The 13,678-nt window shown below is 48.2% G+C and overlaps 1 pseudogene; it reads right to left on the reverse strand.

Moving 5' to 3' along the window:
- LOC121005492 overlaps window positions 1-13,678 on the reverse strand; it is a 239,421-nt pseudogene that overhangs the window by 74,037 nt on the left and 151,706 nt on the right.

Here is a 13,678-nt window from a genome sequence, read left to right on the forward strand (position 1 = left end):
ATGTATAATTCCCATCCCTTTTTTTGCAATGAAAATAATGCACACTGTTGAGGAACGGTTGAGACGTATGCATATATATCCATGCATGCCTGCAAACACGTGCGGGCATGTATGGTATATATGTGCATACATTAGACATAGCATCATGGGACGATGTGCGCAGATGTGCCCAGCATCTGCGCACGTCTGCCCATGGTGATCCCCAGGGGCTCATGCTGGCCCCTGTGGGAAATATGTGTCCCCTGGGAGCTGTCCCCCTGATAATGTAGGGGCTTGTGCCCCCTGATAATGTAGGGGCTTGTGCCCCCTGATAATGTAGGGGCTTGTGCCCCCTGATAATGTAGGGGTTTGTGCCCCCTGATAATGTAGGGGCTTGTGCCCCCTGATAATGTAGGGGCTTGTGCCCCCTGATAATGTAGGGGCTTGTGATGTGCCCCCTGATAATGTAGGGGCTTGTGATGTGCCCCTTATTATCTGTGCCCCCTTATATATATGAATGTGGCCCCTTATATAATCCCCCTTAGAATGTATGATTAATGTATACATGTGTATGGATGTGCCCCAAGCATCAATACACATGTATATTATATATATCTCCCCCCCTCCTACAACTGAAACCAGGTGTGAATGTGCCCCAAGCATTCGCACCGATGCAATCTGGCTAATTGCATCAGAATGACCGGACAAGGGTCCGGTCATCCTGATGGATACAAAGAGCTCAGATTCAACTGAATCTGAGCCCTTTGTTGTAATTATCCCCAGCGCCTCTGGAGATAATTACACATGATAGAAGAAGGGGAGAAGCCTCTCCTCCTTCTATTATGTGCATTCCGACAGTGCGATTACTATCGCACTGTCCGGAATGCTAGGTGCAGCAGGCGGGAGATCAAAGGCTTCTCCCGCCTGTCTGCAGCGCGTCCCCGATGTGCTGGCCGGCGCAGTGACGTCATATCACTGCGCCGGCCCACGTGGATGATGGGGGCACGCGCGCGCCCCCTGGTGGCGCGGGAGTGCGGGCCGCTGGGGGATAAATACCCGGCGGCCCCGGCACTCAAGTAGTCTTCATCTGGGCCCCCACCTGGAAGAGGAGCGTGTCCTGCGCTCCGGGAGTCAGGGCCTCCCACGTGGCAGCTGACCGGACCCCCTCCCTTCATCTAGGAGAGCGCGATCGGCGCTCAAGGCCGCAGTTAGGATCGGGGCCCCCACCACCTGAAAGGGCAGCGCATCCTGCGCTCCACCGGACCCGACCCCTGCAGCCTTTCCTGCGCTCAGAGCAGAGCGCCCGACCGGACCCCCCCCCCCCCTGGGTGAATGAGCAGACCCCTGGACGACAACAAAACCTTAAGTATCACCCCCTTATAACCCCCCCCCACTATCCCACCAACGATCCCACCAACGAACCCCCACTCCTCCCCTATTCCCCTGGTTTCTCCCTGCTGTGTATATCCCTGATCCCTTACATCCCAAACCCCTATCCCACCAACTATCCCCTTATTAACCCTTTATCCCTCCCCTGGTTATAAACCCTAATCCCCTGATCCCCTATTGACCCCTGGAACCCCACACCCCTGGTTAGCCCTGATTAACCCCTGGTTCCCTGTGTGCCTGCTCTCCCCTGGTACACCCCCATAGACCCCTGAACCCTGGTGGTCCTGGTTCCCTGCCTTGGTTCCCCTGTAGAGCATGCTTCTGCTCTGCAAACAAATCCTCTGTAGAGCATGCCTCTGCTCTGCAAACAATCCTTTTTAACCCTTCGTCATACCCCGTAGGGACAGTGAATAGTCAGGTGGGGTGGGCTATTAATATTGAATGTGTGTGTCGTATAGTTAGTTGACGGGTGGAATTGGGAACGTGTAGTGTAGTTTAGGATTGTATATTTGTAGTGCTGTGTATTGTTAGTGTATTGCGTGCTTAGTGTTAATAAATACCGTTATATTTGTACCCCTTTGTGTAGCGTGTATTTGTTAGCGGTAGCGAGTTAGTAAGGCGCATGCAGCTAGCATAGTTGATCAGTGTAAAGTATAGCGAAAGTATTGTTATTATTATATAAAGGCATAAATAGGCGGAGTCATCAATAGACGGCTCCTCCTATTTATGAATATTAATTATCGATATTTGCATAAATATTGGTGATTAATATTCCCCCTTTACACACACTTACTTGTACAAGTACCGCCTTTACAATGGTATCAGTTCTGCCTTGTTTAGGCACAACAGGCATCTCATTTCCACATAATTCTTTTGTGTCCAAAGCTTCTGTCTTTACAGTAATGTTCACTTCTCCTGAAAAGGTTTTAGAAAGTAAATGACATAAGAGTAATGCCTCATGCACACAACCGTGCCGTTTTTTGCAGTCCGCAAACCACGGTCCCGCAAAAAACGGAATCCGTCCGTGTGCCTTCCGCAATTTGCGGAACGGAACGGACGGCCCATTGTAGAAATGCCTATTCTTGTCCGCAAAACGGACAAGAATAGGACATGCTATATTTCTTTTGCTGGGCCACGGAACGGATGCGGAATGATACGGAGTGCTGTCCGCATCTTTTGGGGCCCCATTGAAGTGAATGGGTCCGCACCTGAGCCGCAAAAAATGCGGCTCGGATGAGGACCACAAAAATGGTCTTGTGCATGATGCCTAAAACAGCGTTTATATGAAAAATATTACAACAGACCAAGAACAAGAATGTTAATTATAAAGATGAAGCAAATATATTCATTATTTACTATGGATATTTAGAGCAGTGCTTCTCAAACTGTGAGGCACCCCCTTGTTGTTGGTGAAGTGCAGCTGGGGTAACCATTGTCACAGAAGAGATACTCTTTGGGTGCAATAAAATTTGGTTTAGAAACATAATTGAGCCCTTTTGTGTTTTTAAGCTGATTAACTTTGTATCTAACAATCGGAAAACCTACTGGACAGCTGATTTCTCATGGGGAAGTTGTGGCTATTATCATAATGTACAGATTCAAGAATAACTAATCATTTATACCAGTTCAGACTTTGTCCCACATTCATTGTGATTTATTTTGGACAAACAAGAGAGAGACCCACATAATACCCCACTGAAACATAAGATGTGCAAGACAGCCGTCCTTCCAAAAGAATACTGTTACAAGAGAAAATTACCATAGTTAGTTGAGTGGCCATTTGGCATGCTTTTGGGGCTGCACTTTCTCATTAGGGAGGCTGCCTACTATGCATAAGGAGTATTGTAGTCCAGCAAACACTGCTCTTCATTTCTGGGAAACGTATGCAAATTAACATATCTTACATCTGCTAACATAAGATATGTCAGGAAAGCTATTTTGAATATCGTTCTCAGAAATGCAAAGGTATGCAAATCGGCTTTCTTTCCAAAAAGAAAAGTACATTAAGCCTATCTGATGCCAGCTTATGTAAGATATGCTAAGTTTCCTACATGTTTCTCAGAAATGCAGAGCAGTGTTAGCTGGATTAGAATATTCCTCAATGAGAAAATGCAAAGTCACTCAGTTAACCAAATCAATTTTACACAAGTTAGAAGGCTGACGTGTCAGCCTGGATTTGTGGGAGGGGCGGCTGCCCCCGTCTCCTCAGGGCGCTTCCGGATTACCTCTGTCCGCCTACGTTGCCTCCCTCGTCTCCGACAGGTCAGGTGAGTCTCCTGTACTCGTTCCTCCGCTTCACCTAGTTTCCTTCAGCCGGCACCCGCATCTGCTCTCCTAGCAGCGGCACTTCCGGTCGCGATTCGGCTTGGGCTCCTGTATGTGAAGGTCCCATGAGGCCTATGGCTAGGAATTATGCAATAATCACTTCTGGTTGTCAGCTCCACACACGATTGTATTAACCCCTGCATAACATTTGTTCATAACCTCATGTCTTCAAATTGTCATCTGAAAAAATCAGGGTCACCCTGTTCTCTCCCAGCAGCCTGTTGCCAGTTTCTGTACATTCCATCATCTCCTGCCAGCCATACCTTCCGTCACAGCGTACGCTCTTTATTTGTACATCATGTGGGTGTTTCGTTCACGGCCAAGCATATGGTATTTCTGGATGATTATTTTAACACACTTGGGATATTAGTTCGCCACTTGTTCCGGCTGTCTGCGGTTCCCGTGCGGTGCGCTCACGGCCTTTACGGCTCCGGCACGGTCCCATGTTCCGCTTGGTCCTGTTTGTCAATCTGCCAGCTGGTGCAGGGTTACCCCCGTGTTCCAGTGCACAGCTAGGCAGTTTTTTCAGATTACGGCCGGTCGGCCTGGGGATCATGCCGTGGCCATATTGTTCGTCATATACTCTTTCCCCCTCTCAGTCTTCTTGGTTTGCATCATTGTATCTGTCAACAGATCAGGCCTGGCCTTTTCATGCTTCACTTGCTGTGTGTTTCATCATGTGGCAGTCTGTCTGCCGGTTCCTGTAGTGGTTTGGGGATCATCCTGTCTGTCTACTTCTGTCCACCTGGATCGCCCAGGCTCGTTCTACCTCTGTCCGCCTGGATCGCCCAGGCTCGTTCTACCTCTGTCCGCCTGGATCGCCCAGGCTTGTCCTCTCTGTTTGTCTCGTCCTTCCGCCTCATCCGGTTCTTGTCCTCCTGTGTTTAAGTTCCTCAGTCTCAGTCCCCTGCGATGACACCTACTTCCAGCGCACCCTGGTCTGGTCCGCTCCAGTTTGGCTGGTTGCCAGGCCCGTCTCTCACTATTAGTCTCGCCGTAATTCGCCCAGCCTTTGTTCATCTTGTCAGCCTGGTACATCCAGGTCCGGTCTGTCTATGCGTATCTCACCTGTCGTGGTTCTCCCAGGTTCACCATCGCATAGGTTCATCCAGGTTCTGGCTGTCATCTTCCGGGTCCGCCGAAACCTTGTCCACCCTTCTCGGCTGTCCGCCACCTGGCCACGTGGGTAAGTATTTCTGATTCCACATCGTGTCAATTCCCCTGGTTCGCTCAGGCTCCGTCCGTCGTCACTCCTACCATTCTCACCTCGGTTCCGCACTTCCGAGTTTGGTCAGGTCCGTATTTCTCGCCCCTCAGCTAGGCACACCCCATTCGCTCAGGCTGGCCGCGTTCACTCATCTCCCTTCTTCAGATCGTCCATCCATCCTCACCTCGGGTCACCTAGGCTCCACGGGTCTTCGCTCAAATCTCTCTTCAGGGCCCCCCAGTCGCGGCTTCGGTCCCCCAGGGTGTAGGGATCGCTCCACAACTTCCTGCAGTTCGGTCCTGGTTCAGTCACTCCTGTCGCCTGCGGGGTAGTTTCTTCCATTCATGGCCAGTCCGCCCATTCTCTACCTTCCGCACACCCTAGCTGCCTACGCTCACTCGTTCCCGACACGCGCGAGTTTTCGTTCATCGATCAGTACCGTCTGGTCCCCGGTCAGTCTGCATGTTCCCCCTTTTTTCTTCCAAGTTATAGCAGGCAACTTCGTCCGACACGTTGCCCAGGTTCGGGTTCGTTATACGTCTTTTCAGGCTTTTTCCAGCAATTTCAGGTACGTTTCCAGGATTCCCCAGGCCTCTCTCCTCACGGCTCCAATCGTTCTACCTCCCATACAGACTTTGTCATCCAGCGGTGTCTTTTCCTCTACAGGTCCAAGCATGTCACGGGCCTCGGACATGGATGACGTCATGTCAGTTCCAGAGTCTTTGGTGTCAGGCCAGTCCGGCCCAATGTCCTTGAGAAGTTGGACGATCCCGAAGCTGGTGGCGGAACTCAACAGGAGAGGGATTCCATACCCGGCCTACGCTCGTAAGGTGGAATTATATAAGCTACTGATGACCAGCCCAAGTCTGTCGGGTGTCCAGTCGGGGTTTACATCCATCCAGCAGTCACTGTCCCAGCTACAGGCTTCCATCGACTCCCTGGTCAGCTTGGTAGCGGACGTACAGTCCAGGGTGACGGTGCTGGAATCTCGGGTCCCCACGCCCCCCCAGGCATTAAACCCTTTGGTGGTTCCCATGGCGTTGCAGGTCTTTTCCTCAGGTACGCCCGGGCTCAGCCCCCAGGTGGCGGCGTCTCATTTAATTCCCGACTGTATCAGAAAAGACATTTTGGCAGGGAAGGACATGAACTTGGCGTCTATTCTCATCGCCTCTCAAGACGTGCCCGAGAACAGGGTGATCAACTGTGGCGATGTTTCACTCGTGCTCAGGGCCAAGGACGCGCGACTCAATAGGAAGCTCTCAATCCCCGAGTTTGTGCTGACTTTTAGCCTTATCAGGGACATCCTTTGTTCAGCCCAGCCCGCAAGAAGGGAAGAGTTAGATACCTACCTGTACCTCGTCACTGACCTTGGTCATAAGTATGGCAGCTCGTCGTTCTACGACTATCACCGCTCCTTCTCAGCAAAGGCTGCGGCTGCCCTGGTCCAGTTCCAGTTCATCACCAATTGGGCCAACATCGATATGGAGCTATTCTCACGCCACTTTGCGGGCCTCAGGGCTCCTTTGTGTACCACATGCCAGTCCATATTCCACTCCTCCGACTGGTGTCCCAACACTGTCAACCCCGTCCAGGCTAGGTCCCTGCCCGGACCCTCGGCCTCCCAACCGGGCACCTCCGGGGTGGACAAGCTTGGTCGCCCTATAGTGTACCTGGGTAGGAGCCAGGTCTGTAATAATTTCAATGCGGGCGGATGCGCCTTCAACAGCTGCAGGGCTCTCCACATCTGCTCCTCCTGTTTCAGGGCTCATCCTCGTTCTGCCTGCCCCAAGAGGTCGGTCAAGCAGTCCTGACTAGCCGACATTAATGTCGAGCTACTCAGTGTCCTTCTGCAGGACCATCCCGACAGGGGGTTCGTCCAGTTCCTGTTGTCCGGGTTCACAGAAGGCTTCCACACAGGCCTCATTGCCCTTCCTCAGACCTCTTGGGAGGGCGGCAACTTGCGGTCTGCCACTTGAGACCCGGTGGCAGTTGAGGAGTTGCTCCTGTCGGAGGTCGCTAAGGGGTTCCTCATTGGCCCACTTGATGTTATCCCCTTCCCCTACTGGCTTATCAATCCGATTGGTCTGGTCTCTAAAAAATCTTCCAATAAAAAGCGCTTGATTTATGATCTTTCCGCTCCTCGTGCTTCTGCCACACCCAGTCTCAATTCTCTCATTCCATTGGAGGAGTTCTCAATGCAATATTCCTCTATTGATGAGGCAATTAAGTCCATCGTGCTCTCTGGCAGGGGTTCTTGGTTGGCAAAGGCGGATATCGCCGATGCCTTCAAGCTCCTTCCTGTCCAACCGCAACTATGGGGGTATTATGGACTCAAGTGGGCTGGTCACTATTACTTTGCGAACAGGGTCACGTTTGGGTCCAAGAGTAGTCCATGGTTGTTTGACCAATTTGCCAAAGCTTTGCATTGGATCCTCCTTCATCATGGTGGTTTGCCTACCATCATCCATTACCTTGATGATTTCCTGATCATCGAGGGTCCACATGGCGGGTCAGGCAACCTGGATACTCTGCTCCAAATTTTCTCTAGTCTACAGGTGCCGGTGGCCCACGCCAAGACTGAGGGTCCCGCCACTAGGGTCACGTTCCTGGGCATCATCCTGGATTCCATCCGGATGGAGGCCAGCCTCCCGCAAGGTACTCTGGATGATATACCCTACTTATTGGCTTTTATTGCACATTGCTATCTCCACCGCAAGCTTTCATACAATACCATCAAACTGTATTTAGCGGGGATCCAGCACTGCTCCATGCTCCACCGTCCAGGCGGGGGTTAAATTTTTTCAATTCAGGCCGTCAAGGCTGCACTCCGGGGAATCCAGAAAAGCAGGAATGCCTCCCCTGCCCGTAGACAGCCTGTCTCCGGTGAAATGTTTAGAAAACTTTCTGCTGCTTTGGATGGTCATCCTTTTTGGCCCTCTCGCAGCTTAGTCATCAAGGCAGCTATGTACCTTGGGTTCTACAGTTTCCTCAGGCCAGGCGAATTCACTCGCGCCACCTCCAGGCATGAAGGGCTGCTGCGTCAGCAATTGACCTGGGCCGAGGACCATTTCATCCTCCATCTACTTTCCACCAAAACCAGCCAACATGGCCCTCCCTCGGAGGTCCAGTTTTTCAGGACCTCAAATGATTGGTGCCCGGTCGGGGTCCTTCAACAGTTGTTGGCTCTGCTACAAGACACTCCCCCCGAATTCCCGCTGTTGCCTTTCCATGAAGGTAGTCTGTCTTCTGTCCAATTTACATTCCATATCAGGACCTTGGCGGCACGCCTTGGGTATAACCCCCTCACCATCACCAGTCATTCGTTCCGTATTGGGGCGGCTTCGGCGGCTTCCAAAAACAGGGTCCCGGACCACGTAATAAAAACGATGGGGCGGTGGCGGTCCTCTTGTTTTGCCAGGTACATTCCTAACCCGAATGTCGAAATATCCCAGGCTTTTTGTAACCTTGTGCTGTGAAGGCATATTAAATGGCTATAGTATAAATATATCGTGGCTCACCCGTATCTGTTAATGTGGTTAAGGTGCTCTGCTTTTTGGATGATTCACCTGTTCATCCCGCATAAAGATTTGGATAAATTGTAAATAAAAGCAGGCACTCACCAGCTGGCAGGTCTATAAGTAGTAGCTTTATATAATGATATACATAAAATTTACAATAAAATATCCACATAAAATTTTGACATAAAAAGCACTGGGGACAATATATAAATCTGGTTATGTGTCTTCCTTATATTGACTAACTAAATGGATAATAGGCTCTAGGTCAATTCCTATAAGTGCATATAGTGCCAAGATATACAAATAATAACAATAAAGTCCTGTGTGGAAAAGTCCAGTGCAGAATATGGGTATCCTGCAGAAGAGTGAAAAAAACCTGTGGAAAATAAAAGTATCCTGTGGGGGATATGTGTGACAAGAAATAAAGATATAATAATCTTTGGTGGTTGGTGTAGCGTGTGATCTTATAAAGACCTAGTAGCAATTCCTCAGATGAGGTAATAATGTTGTTTCCATTCAGTAACAATTCCTCTATGCACCAGAAGATAAGGGTTTAGGTAAAAAGTGGTCGGGTTTTGAAACTGGGGCGTCCCCCTAGTTCTTCAAACCCTCTTACCTTGCCCTTAGTTGTGACTGTCCTCTTTGGGGGTGTCACTCTCATAGGTTCTGGGTCTCTTAGTTCTCCCGGGTTGACACAGGGTCCAATAATGCAGGGGTTACCTCTCGCCGGTCTCGGCGTTCCACAAGGTTGCTTCCCTGCGTGTCACCAGTCAGGAAGTGATTTCCGGAGTTCGCGTAGTCTCGCGTAGTCTCGCGATGGCTGGATCCAGCTAGGTTTGCACTGGATGCCGTTACAAGCTGTGTGGTAATCCTTCGGCAGTTATTACAATCTGATTCGGGTGGGTAATCTTTACTCGCAGGAACCAACCAGACGCGTTTCGAGGGTCCTCCCTCTTCCTCAGTGGCATATTAAATGGTTTTCACACTTTCCAGTCTCCTCGCTCTTTTTTTGCCTACTTCTAGGCTTACCCACGCTCCTGGCTCCCGGCACAACTCAGCCAGCTTAGGACAAGGGTTTAGCTGCTCCTCCTTGTCAGTTGCCTTTAGCCTCTACCACAAGTTAGAAGGCTTACGTGTCAGCCTGGATTTGTGGGAGGGGCGTCTGCCCTCTCTTAAGCGCCGGCCCCTGTCTCCTCAGGGCGCTTCCGGATTACACCCACCCCCCCTTTTTCCCTCAGTTCCCTCTAGGGTATGCCCACTTCTAGGCTTACCCACGCTCCTGGCTCCCGGCACAACTCAGCCAGCTTAGGACAAGGGTTTAGGTGCTCCTCCTCGTCAGTTGCCTTTAGCCTCTACCACAAATCAGAATACATGAATTTCGAGAAATTTGCTCATCTGTGCTAGAGATATGGCTTTCATCACCTTTCCTCCTAGCTCTAAACATTCTGAGATAACTGGCATGAGCCTAACTAGAAAAGAAAATAGCATTACTTTGCTAGGCATGGTAATTAACAAAATGTGTGGAAAAGTAAGGGTAGACACATCTGCAATAGTATTATATAGCATCCGTTGAACTGAATGGGCCTATTTTTCTAAACAAGGTGAAATCCTCCTCTGTGATGTCCACATGTCCTAATATGCATATGGACAGGAGTTTCCTACTTAAGACAACCCCTTTAAAGCTAAATATAAAAAGGCCATTTCTGTTGTTCAGTCAAATTAATGCAAAAATTCATGTACTGCATCTGGCTAAATTGTTGTCCTACAGTGATTTATGTTCAGTTCAGAAGCATGCATCCAGGTGTTTAGGTCATAAGATAGAAGCTGAAAAACAGCGGGTTGTACGTCCAATATTTTTTTTTTTTTAAAGGCTGAGAATAGTTTCAAATATTAAAATAGGCTATACTCCTCTCCCTGATCCCTCACCACTACTGTTCCTATGCTTCCCAGTCCCTCATTGGTCTCTGCTTCCTGGTCTCGCCTGACAAACATGAAATGACTGCTCAGTCAAACACTGGCTGAGATGGGTCACCTCTTCAGCTAGAGACTGGCTGAGCATTCATTTCATTGTCAAGAGGGGCCAGGAACAGAGATTGATGGGGTTCAAGAAGAATAAAAGCAATTGAAATAGTGAAGTATGACTTATTTTTAGAGATGAGCAAAGTATTAGAAAATTTGATTCGGCTTCTTCGCTGAATTTTACAAAAAAGTTTGCTTTGCGACGAATTACTTAGTCACAAAGTGCATTTCTTTGTAAGTAGTGGATGCAATGACAGGGAGCGGTGTTTGCGCCACCCCCGTCATTGAACCCCCTCAGAGGCAGCGTTCATACATGATTGCATGATTGCAGCACCTGATATACATAACATAGTGTAAAATAAAAATAAAAAAAATAATGTATTTTATTATTTTACACCAGTTGCAGCATTTAAAAAACGTTAATTGGCTTGATAAACCATTTAACAAGTATATTCTCAGACTTAGTCATACCTAGTTTGGAGGCTTTCATGTTCCAGTAGAAAGTTTTGCTCTCCTCTGCGGAGATACAACTGCTATATTCACACTCAGCACAAGGCTTCTCTTGTAACTCATCAGTAGTCTGCAAGGTGGTTTGCACCTGCAAATAAGGGTTTGAAGATAATGAGTATAATATATACAATGAAAGCTGTATCTGGACGGGTTTGGGTTCATGGAGAACTGGGCTGACTTCTCTGTCGGCTACAGACACTACAGTAGTGACGGACTGGGAGGGTGCATCTGCTCTGGGTAAAAAAATGGCAAGACAGCTGGAGGAGCATTTAAACTAAGATCTGGAGGAGGGAGGGGGCTCATACTAATAAGGGGTTAGATAGTGTAGATAGAGAGTGGGATATAGGAGGGGACAGTGGGGATTTAGTGAGGAAAGTAGGGAGGTGACTGGGCAAAACTGTACACGGATGAAAAATAGAGCTGCTGATAACATGGACCTGCTACATATCAACAATATCAACCTAGGTACCCACTAAATCACAGACATTCACTTTACAGGAACTGAATGTGAGAAATTAAATAGTAATTTAAAATGTATTTTCACAAATGCCAGAAGTCTAGCAAGCAAAATGGGGTTGCTGGAAGCTATGGTACTGGAGGAACACATAGACGTAGTTGGTGTAGCTGAGGCATGGTTGGACTCCTCACATGACTGGGATGTTAATATTCAGGGTTTTACACTATTCAGGAAAGACAGGGTCAATAGAAAAGGCGGAAAGGTGGTGGCGTGTGCTTGTATGTGTGGAGTCATATGAAGGCGAGTGTGAAAGAGGCAATTGTGGATGAAGATGGTGAGGATGTTGAAACCTTAAGGGTGGAATTACAAAGGGATATAAACACTGAAAAAATAATACTGGGTACAATATATAGACCCCCAACATCACAGAGAAGATAGAAGTTCAACTGTAAAACCAAATACAGAGGGCTGCATAGGCTGGTACATTGGTCATAATGTGAGATTTTAACTTTCCAAACATTGACTGGGGTCATGGTTCTGCCTCAACCGCAAAGGGGAGAAGATTCCTCAACTTGCTGCAGGACCACTTTATGGGCCAGTTTGTAGAAGATCACATTAGGGGCGATGCTGATAATTTGCAATGTTGCATCTAGTTAGAAATGTTACTGTTTGAGACACACTATGTAATAGCGACCACAATATATTTATATTCCTCCTGAATAGGGATGAGCGGACCCGAACTGTATAGTTCGGGTTCGTACCGAATTTTGGGGTGTCCGTGACACGGACCCAAACTCAAACATTTTCGTAAAAGTCCGGGTTCGGTGCTTTCTTGGCGCTTTTTGAAAGGCTGCAAAGCAGCCAATCAACAAGCGTCATACTACTTGCCCCAAGAGGCCATCACAGCCATGCCTACTATTGGCATGGCTGTGATTGGCCAGTGCAGCATGTGACCCAGCCTCTATATAAGCTTGGGTCACGTAGCGCTGCACGTCACTCTGCTGATACAAGCGTAGGGAGAGGTTGCAGCTGCGACGTTAGGGCGAGATTAGGCAGTGATTAACTCCTCCAAAAGACTTCATTCAGTGACCGATCTACAGCTGTGGATCATTGAACTGCTTCTATTCAATTGCTCAGTGTTTTTAGGCTGCCCAGAGCGTTTTTCAGTCACTTTTTTCTGGGATGATCGGCTGCCATTCTGTGGCTTGTGGTGCGCCAGCACAAGCTACCACCAAGTGCATTTAACCATCAATAGTGTGGTTATTTTTTGCTATATCCTACATCAGGGTCAAGCTTTCATCAAGTGCATTTAACCATCAATAGTGTGGTTATTTTTTGGCCATATACTACATTAGGTGCAGGCTGAGCCTGTGTCACCCAAGTGCATTTAACCATCAATAGTGTGGTTATTTTTTGGCCATATACTACATCAGGGGCAAGTTGAGCCTGTCACCCAGCGCCTAAAAAATAGGCCTGACATTTACAGTGGCGGAAATAATTATTTGACCCCTCACTGATTTTGTAAGTTTGTCCAATGACAAAGAAATGAAAAGTCTCAGAACAGTATCATTTCAATGGTAGGTTTATTGTAACAGTGGCAGATAGCACATCAAAAGGAAAATCGAAAAAATAACTTTAAATAAAAGATAGCAACTGATTTGCATTTCATTGAGTGAAATAAGTATTTGAACCCTCTAACAAAAAAAGACTTAATACTTGGTGGAAAAACCCTTGTTTGCAAGCACAGAGGTCAAACGTTTCTTGTAATTGATGACCAAGTTTGCGCACATTTTAGGTGGAATGTTGGTCCACTCCTCTTTGCAGATCATCTCTAAATCCCTAAGGTTTCGAGGCTGTCTCTGTGCAACTCTGAGCTTGAGCTCCCTCCATAGGTTTTCGATTGGATTAAGGTCCAGAGACTGACTAGGCCACTCCATGACCTTAATGTGCTTCTTCTTGAGCCACTCCTTTGTTGCCTTTGCTGTATGTTTTGTGTCATTGTCGTGCTGGAACACCCATCCACGACCCATTTTCAGTTTCCTGGCAGAGGGAAGGAGGTTGTCGCTCAGGATTTCACGATACATGGCTCCGTCCATTTTCCCGTTTATGCGAATAAGTTGTCCTGTGCCCTTAGCAGAAAAACACCCCCAAAGCAAAATGTTTCCACCCCCATGCTTGACGGTGGGGACGGTGTTTTGGGGGTCATAGGCAGCATTTTTCTTCCTCCAAACACAGCGAGTTGAGTTAATGCCAAAGAGCTCTATTTTGGTCTCA

The sequence above is a fragment of the Bufo bufo genome, chromosome 6, assembly GCF_905171765.1.
Source record: "Bufo bufo chromosome 6, aBufBuf1.1, whole genome shotgun sequence".
Taxonomy (NCBI): Eukaryota; Metazoa; Chordata; class Amphibia; order Anura; family Bufonidae; genus Bufo; species Bufo bufo.